The following is a 19,419-nucleotide window of genomic DNA, read 5'->3' on the forward strand; positions in this document are numbered from 1 at the left end:
TTAAAATCTGACTTTTAGTCAGCATTATTTAAGCAATGTTTTTAATCTTAATAATGTGCTTCATGTAATAAGTCATTAGAAACTGCAGGCCCCCATCCTACTGTCTTATTAATGCCAGAATAACTGAGGTTGCATTATGATGTCTTTCAATTTTCATCTAAAAGAACCCTTTTTTTTGGAAAAATAAAACCATCATCTAATATATAAATGCAATTACAAGCATTGCGTATAAGATGTTACTGGAATATGGCATATGCTATGAATCACACTATTAATCATTCAGATAGCAAGTCATAAATCATTTATGCTGTAAAATTGATAATGATGAAAACAGATGAACCATTCGCTCATTCTATACATTTTATATTTTTGCTATTTATGTTAAGTATAAAGCAATTCAATTTTTTAAGTGCCACTGTACTATGAAATGGTATTCTAGTTCAGTATCAAAGATTTCTGATTCATCATTGGATCTAAAAATGCAAAAAATAAATGGAATAAAATATGAAAACAAAAATACAGTAGTGCAGAAGCACATCCATTTGGCTACTAAAATAGTCAGTGGTCCCTGTCATAAAGAGTATGGGGACAGATCTAAAGATCTCAATATGTATACTCTGGAAGAAAGGCGAGAGAGGGGAAATATGATGGAGACGTTTAAGTACCTCCATGGCAAAATAAATAACTTCTTTCACCAGTAATAACAATTTTGAGAGTTTATTTTGACCAAACTCTATCACTTGAATTTCATATTAACATTTAGGGCTCCTTTTACTAAGTTGTGGTAGTGTTTTTAGCACGCGCTGCGGATTAGTGCACGCTGCCCCCTGCGCTACGCGCCAAGAACTAACACCAGCTCAATGGTGGCGTTAGCGTCTAGCGCGCGCACTAAAACCGCTAGCGCAGCTTAGTAAAAGGAGCCCTTAGATTAAAAGTTCATTCATTATGCTAAGAAAACTGAGGCGAATTAGAAAGGTGTTTTTTTTAGCTAGAACACTCTTTACTATTTTCAAAATTAGATTACCGCAACCTTATTTACTTAGGGGCATCTAAACAAAACATTCAAAAATTGCAAACAATATAGAACAATGCAGTATGGTTGATACTTTCTCTAAGTAAAACTGACAGAATTTCAAAATTCTACATAGAGCTTCACTGGCTGCCTATAGAGGCCAGAATTCTGTTTAGATTTTCTTGTCTTATACAGTGTTCTGAATGGTGATTGCCCAGAATGTTTATCTCATTTGCAGTTTACTGTTTCAATCATGAATAGAAGGCTCTGCAATAATGGTCCATTCTTTTTTGTATTATCAAAAGGCATAAGGGGAGCCCACGGTACTTAGCAGTGAGACTTCAGGGATGGCGAGTATTAATAATGTGACCATTTTTTTTTTCATCAAAACGGGACATCTATTAATATTCAGTCATCAGTGACGTGGCAGAGGGACTCGTGAAGCAGCCTGTTTAGCGTGCTGCGGCTGCCAATGCTGCTGGAGAGAGGTTTGTCGCTCGGTCATGTCGCTGGGAGGGTCGGCAGGGATCGCATGGGAGGGAGAGATAGGAGGGTCAGCGGAGCCCGAGCGATGATGCTGCCGAATCCAGGCTGCGATCCCCTGTCCCGTTGTCCCCACTCACAGCTTTGGGACGCCCTCTCTGAAAATGGGACATTTCGGCGTCCCAAAGCTGTGAGTGGGCACAACGGGACAGGGGATCTGAAAAAGGGACTATCCCGTTTAAAACGGGACGTATGGTCACCTTAAGTATAAAAGGCTATTTAGGGAGGGAGTATCCAGGAAAGGAAGGAAGAAAAGAATGTATTCAGTAAAATAATTGGCTATGTTGGGGACAGGAGATGTGTATCTGGGCAGTGCAGGAATGATAAAGGAGATTGGGAGAGTTGGGATTGGTTGAAAAAGAAAGGGTGGGATGAGAATGGAAGAGGAAGTTTTGAGTGGGCTAGAAATAAATTTTGTAGTATGGAGGTCTTTGGGAAAGGGTGTGGGTGAGGTGTTTTGCAGCTGGGACAGGGCTGGAGGGATTAGAGCAGGGAGGAAGAGAGCTAGGTTGATTATATCGGGGTAGGTAGGGTTGTATTTGTGTCAATGTGGGGGCAGCTTATTTTACCTTCTTTATAGAAGTTTGGCTTGACCTGTGGCTTCTTTGGTAGGTGCTGCCTGTCATTGACTGCCCGAGCCATTATGTCAAGTTCCATCACTAGTATTCAAATCCAAGCTAAAAGTTCACTTTTATGAAGATGCATTTAACTCCTAACTCCCACTCCCAATAAGTTACCTATGCCCAGCCTACTATTCTCCCTGTGAGAAACTCCCCAACCTTGTCTGTCTAAACTAGATTCTAAGTTCTTCTGAGCAGGGACTGTCTATTACATATATATATATATATATATATTTTTTTTTTTTTTTAATTTTCACAAATACATTTATTATTAATACATTTTTACATCAAGGGTATCCACCTCAACATAATTTATATATATATATATAAAAGTGCAAAGAAAAATCCCAAAATAGCTAGGATAAAAAATAAATAAATCTGACAAAATTGTCATGAAATAGCACATACAAGTATTAGTGCTTCTACGAAGGATAGTACAAGATGTAGTTAAAAATAGTGACAGTGAAAAATGCCCACAATTTCCATGGGAAATCTACAGATAACCTCTATGGAAATAGCAATATCGGGCTTTTCCTGAGCATCAGCCTAGTAGTATATATACACAAGTCTCAAAGATGTAAAAAAAATATAAGGCCAATAAAGCATTAGCTGGGAATATAGCAGCTGTGTAAAGGCATGTACAGCACTGTGTATGCCTTTCAGCACTTTAGAAATGATTAAATAGTAGTAGTAGTATCTTCCTGGAAAATTTTGAAGACTATTGTTTAAGAGATTTGATTAATGCTAATTACGGGGGTCTTAATTTTTAAATGGTTGCATAACATAGAAACATGGGGCTCCTTTTACTAAAGTACGCTAGAGTTTTTAGCGCGCACTACAATGCCGCGTGCGCTAACCCTACATGGAAAATTCTAATGCAAGCTCTATGGAGGCGTTAGCGCCTAGCGTGCCTGGCACTGTAGTGCGCTAAGCGCAGGCTAAGAACGCTAGCACACCTTAGTAAAAGGAGCCCATAGTAAATGAGGGCAGATAAAGACCTGAGTTTTTAATTCCAGCTAAATTCCTTGGTCTCTTTATACTTTGTAAACTGCTTTAAACTTTATGGTATTAGTTGTATGTAAGTATAAATGGAGTCAGTCCAGAGGACAGCTACTAAAATGGTCAGTGGTCTTCGCCAATAAAGCATATGGGGACAGACCTCAAAATCTCAATTTGTATATCATTTTTTAAAATCATTTGGCATTTTAATTCAAGAACTTGGTGTTCCAGCTGTTTTCTTTGCCAAGGGCATTTTACTGGGTCATGAAACTAGTCCTTCTACACCTGATGTCTCTTTTCTTACTTCCATTCTACAGTCAATCTCTGCCTGGCTTTCTGACAACCATCTTCTGCCCAACCTGTCAAAATCTCTCATCTGATGGATTACTGGATAGAGATCAGCTCCAAATCTATCTCCAATCCTGTTGAATTCTCCTATTACCCAAGTTTGGAAGTTATTGTAGATCAACAACTCTCTTTTGAACATTATCCCCCTCCTGTACAAAGCTGTGCTAGTTTTTAGTGCCAGACTCCATGGTAACAGCTCCGACGTTCACACAGTTCCTATGAGCGTCCAAGCTGTTACTGCTGCAGCCGGCACTAAAAACGCTAATGCAGCTTTGTAAAGGAGGGGGTATATTTCTGCCTTATCAAAATCCTGTGTTTTATTTTTCACTCTGAGACAGTTCAGATCCATTTTCTATTTTCTTGATCTAGGCTTTCAAAAATCGATCCTGTATTATCTCCTCGTGTCCAAATTAAACTACCACAACAGTGTTTTCCTAGACTTCCCCAGAATCAACTTTGTAGATTACAGACCATTCAAAAAATACCACCATTCAAATTCTTTCACATGTCACTCGTTTCGATAGAATTACTCCCTTATACATCCAACATCACTGGCTTCCAATTTCTTCCCATATTCATTTTAAGATTCTTATCCTTACTTTCAAATCTACTCACTCTAAAGTCTCATCAGATTTATCTTCCCTTATTCATTCTTATTGTCTACCAAGAGCCTAGCATTCTCTAAATGATCAATGACTTAAGATCCAATCAGTGCATCAAGTCCATTGTGAATTAACTAGGAATAGAGTTTTCTTCTGCTTATCACCCTTTCTTTGGAATTCTCTCCCTCAGTTAGTTAGACTGAAGCCTGCTTATCTTAAATTTAGATCCCTAATAAAAACCTACCTCTTTGAGAAATATTTTAACATACAGTTGATCTTGAATGATGTTTTAGGATTTACTATTGTTCCAATCTCCCTTCCCCTCTTCTTTCTCTATCCCAACTTTCCTGTTATTAATGACATTCAGGTCAGATTCTCAAAAATGTAATGCGGTCGCTAAACTGGTTTCCGACGGTTTGCCCTGCATGCATTTTAGTGGCAGATTATCAAAACGGCTCATCTCTGTCTTTAGCGAGCTTTCTAGCAGTCTCCGACACTGCCATGCAAATGGGCTCTTCAACATTAAAATGAGCACTCCGATGTATTCTTTAAAATCCTCAAGCCATTTTCTAAGAGTGGCATTGGCTTTTGGCGACAAAAATCATTGACTGGTCCAGGAGTGCCAGTACAGTGACAGCACTGTTTTAAACCCCAGCAATGGGAGAGATTCCCATTCTCTCCTGCTGTCACATAACCCCCTCCTCCCTGCCTCTGACCCCTCTCTCCCATACTTGAATTAGATTGCTGACCGTAGGGATGCCTACTCCCTCCAGCCAGATGGCCTGCTTCTTCAAAATGGACCTTCCCCTCCCCGGTGCATCCTGGGATGTACTGGGGAGGAGCCTGAGGCTCTGATTGGTCCAGTTTGTTTAAGGCCCCTCCTATGGCACTTTAGGTCACCAAATGCCAAAGTAGGCATGGCCAATGCCGGAAGTAGTGTTAGGTGGCCCAAAGTGCCTATGTAGGTGTGATTCACACAAAGATAGGATGGCAGGCCTGCCTCATCAAAATGGCAGGCCATACTCTTCCCAGTGCACCCTGGGCTGCACTGGGAGGGGCCTAAGGCCCTGGCCCATGTACCTAAGACACCTCCCCGATGCATCCTGGGATGGACTGGGAGGGGTCCAAGACTCTGATTGGCCTAAACCTTGGCCAAGCAGAGTCTTAGTGCATTATAGGGTGCACCAGGAAGGGGAGGGCCTGCCATTTTAATGAGGGAGGCCTGCTGTCAGGAGGTAGTGGGCATCCCTCCTGCCAATGTTTTATGAAATGTACAAGGTGTGTGTGGGGGGGATGCCGGGCTCAGGGGAGGGGGGTCTCTCCTTGGAGGGGTACTGGGGGGATCAATCAGTGGGTGGGTGGGAGGGAGGAAGAGAGTGAGGAATTGGGGATCTGCTTGCCAGTTCAGCTTATTCAGTTGAGCTGGCAGGACTCCTGAAAGCCGCAGGATAGGCACGTGGGATCTCTTAAGAGAGAGGAAGAGATAATGGTTACTGCGGATGGGCAGACTGGATGGGCCATTTGGCCTTTATCTGCCATCATGTTTCTATATTTCTATGTTAGCCCCAAACAGGCTAACATAGAAACCAATCTGGAGCAATTTCTGGCCATTTAAATAACTTTGAATGATAACCTGTGGGATTTAGCTAAGTAGTTGGAACCTGGGATGGCCACTGTTGAAACAGGATGCTAGGCTTGATGAACCTTCGGTCTGTTTCAGTATGGCGATTCGTATGTTCTTATGTCATTATTTCAGATTTTTAGATGTGCATTATATTTGTCAGTTTATTTTCTGTTTTCAATGTAAATGTTGAAGTGAAACCTGTAACATTATCACTAGCAATATTGTGAACCATGACTGCTCTACTGCTGTTCATAATAATGAAAAAGAGTAATAGACACAAGCTCTCAGAGGAATTTAGCTGCAACCCTATGGATAGCAGATAGTGACTTAAGGATTTGTCTGATACTGTCCAAGGCTGTCTGTTGAGGTTTATATGTCTACAAGGACTTGACATCCATCACGATTAACAGGACCTAATCAGTATTGAAGTTAAGAGTCATGTCTCTCCACTGGAAAGAATGATTACCCCTTGTGAGAAAAGATTGCCTTTTAGAAAAAATGTGTGGTTAAAAGATTAACATTTTTCTAAAAGGCAATCTTTTCTCAAGTTAACATCAGTTGTGAATTCATTGTGAATTATTGACCTTGAATTGGTTTGACTGTTTGATTCTATTAAGGTTAAGATTGATTTGGTAACTGTAATGTGTGGGATTTGCCATGGATAAGCAAGTGGATTTTGATAAGGCAGAAATATACCCCCTCCTTTGCAATGCTGCACTAGCATTTTTAGTGCCGGCTGCGGCGGTAACAGCTTGGACGCTCATAGGAACTGTGTGAACGTCGGAGCTGTTGCCACGGAGGCTGGCGCTAAAAACACTAGCACAGCTTTGTACAGGAGGGGGATAATGTTCAAAAGAGAGTTGTTGATCTACAATAACTTCCAAACTTGGGTAATAGGAGAATTCAACAGGATTGGAGATAGATTTGGAGCTGAACTCTTTCCCAGTAATCCATCAGGTGAGAGATTCTGACAGGTTGGGCAGAAGATGGTTGGCAGAAAGCCAGGCAGAGACTGGGGTCGAGGTGTGACCATAGTGTTGCCTCAGCACCCTGAAGTTGTGAGTTCAATCCCAGCCTGCTCCTTGTGACTCTAAATAAGTCACCTAATCACTCCATTGCCCCCAGGTACCAAACAATTAGATTGTGAGCTTACAGTGACGGATAGGAAAAACGCTTAAGAGTACCTGCTTACTTTTCATTACCATATATATTCAAATATAAACCAAAATTTTTTGTCAAAAAAATGGCCCAAAAATGGGGGGTCTCAGTTTATATCATCCTTCTGATGATGATGCTTTTTTACTCCCCTCCCCACCCAATGACCGTTATCTTCCATCCCCTCAATATCTGGCACTGCTATCCTCCACCCCCTCCAATAACCGACACAGCTATCTCCCCCCGATGACTGGCACCCATATCTTCTACTACCTATAATCCCTTGCTCCAGACCAACATGGCCCTTACAGTTCTATTACTCAGGAAGCCAACACTACTGCTATTTCTGCCTCCCCCACTCCTATCCTCAGGAAGCCAACACTACTGCTATCTCTCTCACACACCCCTCCCCTCCAGTGATGGCACTCCTATCTTCCACTACCTACAATCCTCTGCCCATGGATGGAAGTGGGAGAGGAGAGGGAAGAGATGGTGCACATGGACAGAAGGAAGTGGGAGAGGAGAGAATAAGAGTTGGAAAGAGATCTAAGATGCAGGCAGAAAAATGGAAGAAAATTGAATATGAAAATCAGTGCCAAAGAAGGATGTAATTGAAAAAATAAAGGCGAGGAAAGAAACCAAATGCATAAGGAGGCCTTAGTAACAGAGTTAAGAGCACAGGTGGAACAAGATGACCAGGAAAAAAATAAAATCATCAGATAACAAAGGTAGAGAAAATGCTTTTATTTTCAATTTAGTGATTGAAATACGTCAATTTTGAAAATTTACATCTGTTTCTTTTATATTTGGACTGTTCAGGAAGAAATGCATTTCTTTATGCTCCTCTTGTAGTGTACTGTGTGCAGAGTCTGGTTTATTAGGGTTCATTTGTGTACAATAGTACTTTTACATTTCTGGGTTTGTATTTGAGTCAACCTTTTTTATTCCTTTTTTTTTTTTTGGGGGGGGGGAAACAGTTACCTCGTGAAAAATGGTTACTTCATGAAAAGGCAGTTAACAAATTCCAATAAATAAAGTATCTTTAGGTGTGGTTTCAGGGTTTGGTTTATAATACTCTCACAGCATTGCTATACCACCAAAAGAATTTTTCAATAACCACAGGGGTATTGAAGATCAGCCTCTGAGTTGAGAGGGAAATATGAAAAGGGGGAAGGTGTCAAGAAAAAGGCTTAGAAATGGGGGGGGGAGGGGGATTCCTGCTTCTCCTCCGCAACTTACATCCCAGCTACTGTAGTGTTTATTGCATAGCTATACTTACCATGTCCTGCTGATAGCAACAGTCATGACAACAATAGGAATAAAAAAGGGCCCTGTGACAGCTCTAGGAATGGACAACCAGAATTGTTTTGTTAGCTGATTAAGGTAATTTCCCAGTTGACCTTTCATTTTGTCCATGTTATTGAACAACTTAATTCCTTTAATAACAACAATGCACACTCTTGTGTAAACAGAGGTATGCACTGTTTAGAAAGAAAGTACACTAGTTTGCAAAGAATTTGTACTCCTTCCCAATAGTATGTGCATGCACAATGGTTCCACAATCAGGAAATAGTGGGTATTATGTATCTTCTCTCCCAATGGTACACACTGTTTCCAAGAGTGCATACTATTATGAACAAATAAAAAGCACACAATTTCATGGTTTTCTGCTCATTTTCAGTTGTTAATGACATAGAATACATCTTTAGAAAAGAGAAGCTGGAAATAGTGATTAAATTTGCAGACGATACGAAGTTGTTCAGAGTAGTGAAGACACAGGGGGATTGCGAAGATCTGCAATGTGATATACTCAGGCTCGAGAAATGGGTATCGACATGGCAGATGAGGTTCAATGTGGATAAGTGTAAAGTGATGCATGTCGGTAACAAAATCTCATGCACGAATATAGGATGTCCGGGGTGGAACTTGGAGAGACCTCCCAGGAAAGAGACTTGGGAATTCTGATCAACAAGTCAATCAAGCTGTTTGCGCAATGCGCGGTGACGGTGAAAAGGGCGAACAGAATGCTAGGAATGATAAAGAAGGGGATCACAAACAGATCAGAGAAGGTTATCATGCTACTGTACCGGATCATGGTGTGCCCTCACCTGGAGTAATGCGTCCAGTGCTGGTCGCCGTACATGAAGAAGGACACGGTACTACTCGAAAGGGTCCAGAGAAGAGCAACTAAAATGGTTAAGGGGCTGGAGGAGTTGCCGTACAATGAGAGATTAGAGAAACTGGGCTTTTTCTCCCTCGAAAGATTGAGAGGGGACATGATCGAAACATTCAAGATACTGAAGGGAATAGACTTAGTAGGTAAAGACAGGTTGTTCACCCTCTTCAAGGTAGGGAGAACAAGAGGGCACTCTAAAATTGAAAGGGGATAGATTCCATACAAACATAAGGAAGTTCTTCTTTACCCAGAGAGTGGTAGAAAATTGGAATGCTCTCCCGAAGTCTGTCATAGGGGAAAAACACCCTCCAGGGATTCAAGACAAAGTTGGACAAGTTCCTGCTCAATTGGAAAGTACGCAGATGAGGCTGGGCTCATTTAGAGCACTGGTCTTTGACCTAGGGGCCACCGCATGGGCGGACTGCTGGGCACGATGGACCACTGGTCTGACCAAGCAGCGGCAATTCTTATGTTCTTATATTCTTACGTTCTTATGAAAGAAAAAAATAGCTGACATGGTAAAACAGAGTGTATATTGAAATACTCACCAATATTGGGATTGGCAAACTCTAGAAATAAGTCTTACTCTAAATGAGAGGGGTCAAAATGATTTGAAACTCCAAAAAACAGACCTGCTCTCTATTCTCCAGACACCTGAAGGGTTTCAGGCTAACTGAGCCCCTTATACTAAATGTTTGTTTGGAAGTTGTAAACAGAGTGTTAACACCACCAAATGCACCAACGTGCTTGACAGACATTACCCACTCACATCATTTTAAAACACTCTGTGGGCTAATCTAAAAATCTGTAATTCATAGTGCAAACGTTTTTTTAAAACTATTTTTATTCTTTTTCTCTTTAAACTATAAGTAAATGCAAAAATTGTTATCAATCGCCCAAAACCCTGGTATCTAGATAGTGTGGAGAATTAAATTGAAATAGGATTGAAATAAATAAATTAACAATGCTTTTAAATGACATTGGTGAAAAAGCTCCTGAGAAATATAAAGCCTAGTGAATTTTAAACCCTTAATAAAATGGCTGAAAAACAGGAACTTATCTGCAAACAGCTGTTTGTTATATCATGCAGGGTGCCAGCTTATTGCCCTACAGAGCCCGGTTTCATGTCCTTCGTCAAGGGCATATCCCAAAGCAGTACAAATCAAAAGCTAGTTCTCCACGGTGCCGTTACACTGCAAATAAAAGCAAACGTATTTAAACCTTATGGAACACTCCCCAGCCCCCTCACTCCAGCTGAAATTAATCTTCCTATTCCCAGTAAGTCCACCCTTCTAGCATCATAGATTGTCTCTCCAATGCTAGCTCAATCCTACAGCAAAGGGAGACATGCTCCACCCCCTAGTGGCCGGTCCAACATGATGCAATGAGATCCCCAAAAGTATGATTGTGTTCTAATCAATGTATAACAATGGGTGCTTGTAATCTGTTATTCCGGGCACAACTTTTATGATAGGAGGAAGTAGAAGAGTGGCATTGTGAGACTTAAAGGTGAAGGGGAGGAACATGTAGAAGCTGATAAAGATAAAGCGGAATTGCTTAACAAATATTTCTGTTCTGTGTTTGCAGCTGAAGCGCTTGGAGTAGGACCACAGAAGACAAACACAAATAGGAATGGAGGTACAGTAGACCCTGAACAATTTTCAGAGGACTGCGTTTAGAAGGAGCTAGCTAAATTAAAGATGGATTAAAAAATGGGGCCAGATGGCGTACATCCAAGGGTACTTAAAGAACCTAGGGAATTTCCCTCCACTGGCTTGACCTTTTCAATGCTTCTCTAGAGTTGGAAGTGGTATCAGGGGACGGGAGAAGAGCGGATGTGGTTCCTCTCCACAAAAGTGGAGGTAAGGAAGAGGTAGTAAACTATAAGCCAGAAAGGCTGACTTCTGTGTCAAATTATTAATGGGAACACTTTTAAAACAGAGACTAGTGAAGTTTCTGGAATCTAGTAGATTACAAGACCTGAGGCAATATGGTTTCACTAGAGACAGGTCTTATTGGATAGAGAGAGAGCACTAAATGTGGTGTATTTAGATTTTGGCAAAGTCTTTGACACTGTTTTGCACAGGCTTTTAATACTTAAACCGAGCAACCTCTGTACGAGCCTCAAAGTGACAGAGTGTGGCAGGAACTTGTGGCAGGCAACAGTGGTCATGGTATACGGAGCTCACTCTGAGAAAAAGGATATTAACTTTTCTTTTTCACATTTTTGTAAGTGATATTATTGAAGGGTTGTCTGATAAGGTCTGCCTCTTTGAGGATATCAAAATCTGTAATAGAATAGTCACTCCCGATGGGGTAGATACCATGAAGAAAGACTTTTAGCAAAGCTTGAAGAATGCTTAGAAATGCAGGGTCATGCTTTTGGATGGCAAAAACCAAAGGGAATGGTACAGATTAGGGGGTGAAGAACTTTTGTGCACAAAAGAGGAGCAGGACTTAAGTGCAATCGTATGTGATTATCTTAGGGTGGCCGAACAGGTAGAAAAGGCAACGGCATTATTAAGGTCAAAGTAAGGATTTTCCAAATTTGTTCTCTCCACGGGCTTGGACACTTTAACCTAGTGTTTCTCAACTCGGTCCAGTCAGGTTTTTAGGATATCCACAATGAATATGCATGAAAGAAATTTACATATAATGGAAGCAATGTATGCAAATCAAGTTTATGCATATTCATTGTGAATATCCTGAAACTCTGCCTGGCAAGGGGGGTACTCCAAAACCGAATTGAGAAACACTGCTTTAACCAATCATTTGGAGCTTTACTATAGTTCCTTTGAGAACTACCCCTGATAGGCTCTATATTTCAGTACACATTACTCTCTCTTCTTACTTTAGGGTCCCTGAAGCCTGTCCTGGACACTACTTACACAGATTAAATATACAGTCACTTCTTCTTCACTCCAATATTTCTGTATTCTCTCTCGGACACAGCTTCACGGGTTTAATTGACACTCGCTCTCTTAACTTTTCCTATCTCTCTGAAGCCTCTGCTTCTGGCAAACACAGGATAGAATCTCTGCTGAAGGCTACTTCTCTTTCCCAGGCTCTCCCCAGGTCCTCCAGCCAAGAGGAATACCCTAGGAGGATTCCTTCGCTCTGCCCTAGGGCATTTAATCACCTCTCTGTCTGATTCCCCCATCCCTCCGACACAGCAGGTTAGCGCCATCTGCCATAAGAAGATGGAATTTCAATACAAGTGAGGGAGTGTTCTTAGGGGAACCTGCTGTTATGCCACACATTCCCTCACACTGGCACTTCTTTCAACTAAAATAATACACATATCTTCTTGAAAATGCAGGAGTGGCCTAGTGGTTAAAGCTACAGCCACAGCACCCTGAGGTTGTGGGTTCAAACCCACGCTGCTCCTTGTGATCCTGCACAAGTCACTTAATCCCCCCATTGCCCCAGGTACTTTAGATAGATTGTGAGCCCGTTGGGACAGACAGGGAAAAAGGCTTGAGTACCTGAATAAATCCATGTAAAACTGTTCTGAGCTCCCCTGGGAGAACAGTATAGAAAATTGAATAAATAAATAGTGTGAAAAGTTTTTGTCTCCGGTAACCAGAGCTGGTATTGTGATGTCATAATGCCTCATTCCACCAATGTCTGAGACCAACCTCATCAGTGATGTCACAATGGCTTGATTGTCCTATACTTGGCTCACCTTTACTACATTATGATTTCTAGAGTGATGCAGCTTCAGCACCCTGAGGTCGGGGGTTCAAACCCACACTGCTCCCTGTGATCCTGGGCAAGTCACTTAATCCCCCCCCGTTGCCCCAGGTATTTTAGATAGATTGTGAACCCGCTGGGACAGACAGAAGAAAATACTTGAGTACCTGAATAAAATCACGTAAAACTGTTCTCAGCTCTCCTGGGAGAACAGTACAGAAAATTGGAAGAATGAATGAGTTAAATTGTGAACGTGCCAGGACAGAGAGGGAAAATACTTAAGATTAGCTGAGTACTATTCAATGCATTGAAAACTGCTTTGGGTGAATCTTTTTATGAAACGGGAGTTAATAAATCCCAATAAATAAATATTGTAGCCATCTGTGTCCTAACCTGATCCCGGAAATATCTCCACTGAACTGAGGTAAAAGTACACCCATTGCTCTTTTACAACATGTGTATTTCACCTAAAAACACGGTAATGGGTAATTTTCAGATAACTTACTTGTATTTATGAGGAAATGGCTTTTGAAAATTGGTCTCCTTCAACTTATCAATATATTTGCAGGAAATCAGGATAAAGCCATTATAGAATCACTCCTTAGCTAGGTTTATAAAGTGACCAATATTGTTCAGATTGCCTTAAGCTTCTGTAAAAACATGGCTCATTTAACATGTCAGACAATCCAGACTGTAAATTCTAATAGATGCATTTATTAATAACTTGCACAGTTGGATATAACTGTGCCTGCATCTGCCATTATATAAAGTTAAGAGTTGTTAATATCTCTATCTCTATCAGAGATGCTGCCAAAATATTTTAGACCCAGGATAGATAGTTTTAGTTTCATATTTTAGTTTCATATTTTCCTATATGAGCCCTATGTTAACTATTTCCCTTTGTGTTTTCCCTCAATGTTTCTTCTTTACTTTATGAATTGTAGTTCATCCCTCCTTTCCCATGTTTATCAATGTTAAAATCTAGAGTTCTTACCCATTTTTTTTAAGTAATTGTATGTACTGTATTGTTTGTTTTATTTTTTTATATTTAATAATTGTAAATTTTAAAGTGTACATCGCTTAGAATATTTGATTAAGCGATTGATCAAGTCACCTAATAAACTTGAAACTTGAAACATAAATAATCAAGCTCCTTTTCTCATCGCTCATTTCTCCCCTGCTCTATTGCAGATTGGAGACAATTTTCTGGCAAATCACTTTTATCTATGCCCTTCTTTATCACAAACTCACAACTCCATGCATTCCTCTCTTCTGCACCATATATCTGGATTATACTTCTTCAGCTAGTGCCTCCTTGGGTTTTGGGGATTTTTTTTGTTTTTTTTAACACTACATACTAAGCACAAAAACTAATCTGCCTAGATTTTGGATATGAAAACTATAGATACAGTATTTTAAATAAATACCTAACTAATGAAGACTCATAGAACCCCAAATAACCCCTCTTTTACCAAGGTGCACTAGCTGATTTAGCGCACGCTAATCAAATTAGCGCGTGCTAAACGCTAACACGTGCATGTTAATCTATGAAAATGTTAGCGTTTAGCATGCACTAATTCAATTAGTGTGCGATAAACCTGTTTGTGCATGCTAAATCGGTTAACACACCTTAGTAAAAGATAAAATATGAAATATGAAAGTTCAAAATGCAATTATGAATACATTTGGCCACCTTAAATTTCTTTTTTTGCCATCTTCTTAACTCTCTGATTTTTACAAACTTTCCTTTAAGCAACAACACACACACACAAACACAAAGCCATGGTAGCGATTCCCGCATGGCAAATGTAATGCAGCCCATTCAATTCCTATGGGCTGCGTTGAATTTGCCTCACCAGTACTTGAACTGTGGCTTTGCAAAAGGAGCCCAAAATGTCCAGATGCAACTTTTGCCTAAAAGGATACAAACAGTGCAGATGGAATCCACTGACTAACCATCTTGTCCTCCCTTCCACCGAATTAATAGGTGATTATCAGTAAACAACACACACAGCAGAAATTATAAAAATAACAAATACAGCAGAACTCTGATAATAACCCCTCCCTCTTCCCGCCACACAGAAACTACATAACCTACTCTTTACCTCTCTAGAAAGGACAAATGTTCTTCCATTGTAACCCTCCGTTTTTTATCTCTTTTGTAATCCGCCTTGAACCGCAAGGTAATGGCAGAATAGACATTTCTAATGTAATGTAATCTAATAAAGTGGAATTTCTTAAGACCACAGCTTTTTCATACATATAGCAGACAGTGAATTCCAAATAACCTAACAGAAGAAAATATATTGATAAACATACACAATTTATTACTTAACTAACCCCAGATAGGAGCTTTCAGGCCACATTTCTATGGATTCTATGAATAGTATATACCATTAACACCATATCCAATGACACGTCAACAGTCTTCTTTCCAGGTGGGCTGCTCTTTCTTGCCTTCAGCCATACTTGTTTTTTGCAGGGACGTGGCTCTTGTACACTGCATGTGGCTGACCCGCAAGCCTTCCCTCTGATGTCAGTTCTGACATCGGAGAGATGGCTTTTGGGTCAGCCATGTGCAGCGTGCAAGAGTCACTGCCCATGTACCTGCAAAGAACAAGTACGGCTGAAGGCAGGAAACAGAAGCCACCTGGAAGAAGGACTGTTGAGGTAACTGGGACCCCCAACTATCCCGGAAGGCTTCCCTCCAATGTTAGCTTTGACATCAGAGGAAAGCTCTCCGGGTCAGCTTCGGTGGAGGGGGGGCATGCAGCTGGAGGGAAGGAGGCCTTTTCACAAATTGGGGCAAGGTACAGTAAAGGGCAAACTGTTACCATACCTTGATGAATTCACCCTTGCGCAAGCAATATCTATTTCTGCCAGCCATGTAAACATGATTTTATGATCCACATTACCAAGGCTTGCATAGAAATACAGTAACAGTAATATTAAGGTGGATCCCCTGTCACAGTGTCTTTGGAGATCATCAAACAGGAGTATAAGACCTGTTTCTTTTCCATATCAGGTCTGAAGCCAGATTGAGAAGGGTAGAAGCCAGCTTTTTCACTTGTTGAGTTGAATCCAGTCTGGTGTATGTTTCTCAAGGAAATAATTATCTATTTGTTAATAGGATTGTTTAATTAGATTGATTTAGATCAATGTTTTGTAGTTCCTCATTTCACATGCTACTTGAGAAAGTGGAGAATATATGAAATATTTAAAAACAATTATATTAAAAATATATATATTTTTTAATTGCATAAATCCTCAGACCTAAATAAGGACGCTTTTATCAAGCTGCACTAGAGGTTTTTAGCGCAAGCTAGTACGGTAAATGCTCGGATGCTCATAGAATTCCTATGAGTGTCAGAGTAGAGAATGGCATGGAACTCAATTTCTCTGTCCCATCCACGCAGGTTTTGTCGCTATCCCTGTCCCTGCCCCATACCTGTAAGCTCTGCCTTAACCGCTCAAGCCTCGAACACTTATGATTTTAAAGTGTTTGAGGTGTGTGCAGATGAGGACGGAGCTTGCAGGAATGGGACAGGGACAAGAAAAGAACTCACCAGGATGGGACTGGAAAATAAGTTCCCGCAGGGACAGAGAAAAATTTGTCCCCGTGTCATTCTCTATGTCAGAGCCAGCCCACGCTAAAAACCTCTAGCGCAGCTTGATAAAAGGGGGTGCATATTTGCTCATACCTAGTTCATGTTGGAGTAACTCTAGCATAAGTGTAAAAGCATCTATTCAATATCCATTTTAAAATAGTATAGGAACATTTTTAGTGCTTGCAGATCTCCAATCCCATATCTGACAATAACTATAGCAGTCATATGTTCTATGCAAGTTCTTTCCTTCTATGTGCATAAAACAAATATATTGATTTTTCTTACTTTCCATGATATTCAAGCCGCCTCGTAAATTTTTATAATGCCCTTAATGTTGATTGTCTGTTTCATATCTTCATCCTGCCAAGATGCCATTGCATTATTAATTTGCCTCTCTCTCTTGTCAAAGCAACAGATGAAGCATCTGCAGAATACATCCTGCTCTTTGCATGCACCATAAACCTGTGAAATCACCAACAGTATTTCCAAGTATAAAAATATGCATTCCAAAATCTTTCCAAACATGGTTTAAATAGAGACTTCTATTTCCCTGCAGGTTGGCACGCTTATGTGTCAGTAGACTAAAAATATATCTCCAACTTGCAGAACTTCCATTATTTCCTTATCTTTTTTATTTTTAAAGAGGAAAATGCTGAGATATCTCATATGAAAATGCAGATTATTGTTTAAAAAAAAAATGCCATCAGGATGCATGAAAAGTTCTGTAAAAGTTCGCCAATGAATTTCCGTCATGAGAGGAAGGTGAAATATGGGCATGACAGATATTTTATTCAAAATGACCCTTACCAGAAGAGTAATTTTCAAAGGGGCCAATTAAAAGAAATTATATATAATCCATCCTTGAAAATATATTGGATATTATCTGAGAAACCTGGCATCTACAAAGAAACAGAAACACAACAGCAGATAAAGGCTTAATGGCCCATCCAGTCTGCCCTTCCCCACCATCCATTATCTTCTCTTCTCCCTAAGAGATCCCACATGCCTGTCCCCCGTTATCTTGAATTCAGATACAGCCTTCATCTCCATCACCTCTACTGTGAGACCATTTAACACATCTACCACCCTTTCAGTAAAGAAGTATTTTCTTACATTAGTCATGAGCCTATCACCTCTTAACTTCATGCTATGCCCTCTCCTTCTGGAATTTTCCTTAATTTGAAAAAGACTCACCTCCTACACATTAACGCCTCAAAGATATTTAAACATCTCTATCATATCCTCTCTCTCCCGTATTTCCTCCAGTGTATACATATTAAGTTCTCTAAGTCTGTGTCCATACAATTTATGACAAAGGCCACTAACCAATTTTGTGGTAGCTCTCTGGACCAACTTCATTCTATTTGTATCTTTATGAAGAATGCGGTCTCCAAAATTTCACACAGTATTCCAAATGGGGCCTCACCAAAGACTTATACAACGGTATTACCACCTCCCTTTTCCTACTGGCCATTCTTCTTCTTATGAACCCAAGCATCTTCCTGGCTTTGATCATCGCCTTCTCTATCTGTTTTGCTACCTTGAGATCATCAGTCACAATTAACCTCAAGTCCCATTCTTCTACCACATGCAGCAGTTTCTCATCTCCTATATTATACCATGTTCCTGGATTTTTGGGGAACTCCATTGCTTATTATTAGGATAAGCAGCATAAAATCTGTTTTATTACTTGGGATCTAACTAGGTGCTTGGTACCTGGGTTGGCCACTGTTGGAAACAGGATACTGGGTTTGATGGACCTTTGGTATGTCCCAGTAGGGCAATTCTTATGTTCTTATTTTCAAATACCATCGTGAAAACCCAGACCAGATGTATTCCACATATCAACAAAAGTGGAAAGAAAATAAAACACTTTTCATTTCGTTTCATATTAATGAAACAAAAAGTGTTTAAAAAAAATGTGGAATAACTTGTAAGTTTCATGGCTCCACATCATTTTCTTCTTGATTGGTCTGAGAACTTTTTAGCGGCCCCTCATAATCTAGGAAGGAATACAAGGCACACTTTCAGGAAACATTTGTCAAACGAAATTAGATGTTGATAGCCAAACAATATAATATCAAACCATGGAATAAATGCTATCAATTGTTTTGAAACTAAGGGAGCATTTGCCACTAGCTTAGAACTAATAAAATGATCAATTTGTGATTCATAAAACACATATGTCACTGAATTGCATTTGATCATGCATTTACATGGATAGTTTAATCTTAAAGGTCCCTATTTTAGGCCACCCAATATTTTAAAAACAAGGTCTGTTGCCTTTTTTATTTTTTGCATTGTCTGCATTTAGGAAAATGGCCTAATCTTTGTAACAAAATAACCTTACAACCATATTCCAATTCAAAATTGACATTGAGGTTATAGGTTGAACTCATTCACCTTTCTTGGTAAAGTCTGGGTCAAGTTCAAAGGAAACATGAAAACCAGAAGCCTCAGACTGTCTTTCTCTTTTTACACAAAAGGTAGCAACAATAAGCGTTTGAAATTGGTGGGCATGCTTGCTCAGAAATTTGTTAAATCTCTTAGAAGTCAGCTGGGGAGAAATAGATGACCCTTTTGGACAGTTTGATTGATTTGATTTACTAACTTATGCTGGTTTTTACAAAGCCAAGGTACAGGTTTCTACCGTGGACCAGCAAGCCAAATGCTCCGACGCTCATAGAATTCCTATGAGTGTCGAAGCATTTACCTCGCTGACCCACCATAGAAACCTTTAGTATGGCTTTATAAAAGGAGTCCGTAATACTGTATTCTGCTTTGCCTAATAGCAGTTACAATATAAAATTACAGCAGTTACAGTATAAAATATAACACAATATAAAACATTTTATCAAAATACAGAATGCACAATGAACTTCCAATAAAATTAACCAAAATGTTAAATTTTACCAAATTTGTTTCAATAGCCAAGTCTTCAAACCTTTTACAACAGTTAAAGAGTTAAATGACTGGAAATACTCAAATTGGATCTCTGAAATTGTGATGGGCCAAAAAAATTGTCATTTTGTTTAGTTT

The 19,419-nt window shown here is 39.9% G+C and overlaps 1 long non-coding RNA gene across 1 annotated transcript in view; it reads right to left on the minus strand.

Annotated features, from left to right (window-relative positions):
• Positions 1-315: 315 nt before the first annotated feature.
• The window catches only part of LOC117355876, a 39,071-nt gene continuing 19,967 nt past the window's right edge, over positions 316-19,419 (minus strand). Inside the window, exons 2-3 of the long non-coding RNA XR_004538465.1 lie at positions 16,666-16,740; positions 316-1,653 (exon numbers count right to left, since the gene is read on the minus strand). This is a non-coding gene — a long non-coding RNA (uncharacterized LOC117355876). The remainder of the gene's footprint in view (positions 1,654-16,665; positions 16,741-19,419) is intronic.

This window comes from Geotrypetes seraphini, chromosome 2, assembly GCF_902459505.1.
Source record: "Geotrypetes seraphini chromosome 2, aGeoSer1.1, whole genome shotgun sequence".
NCBI lineage: Eukaryota > Metazoa > Chordata > Amphibia > Gymnophiona > Dermophiidae > Geotrypetes > Geotrypetes seraphini.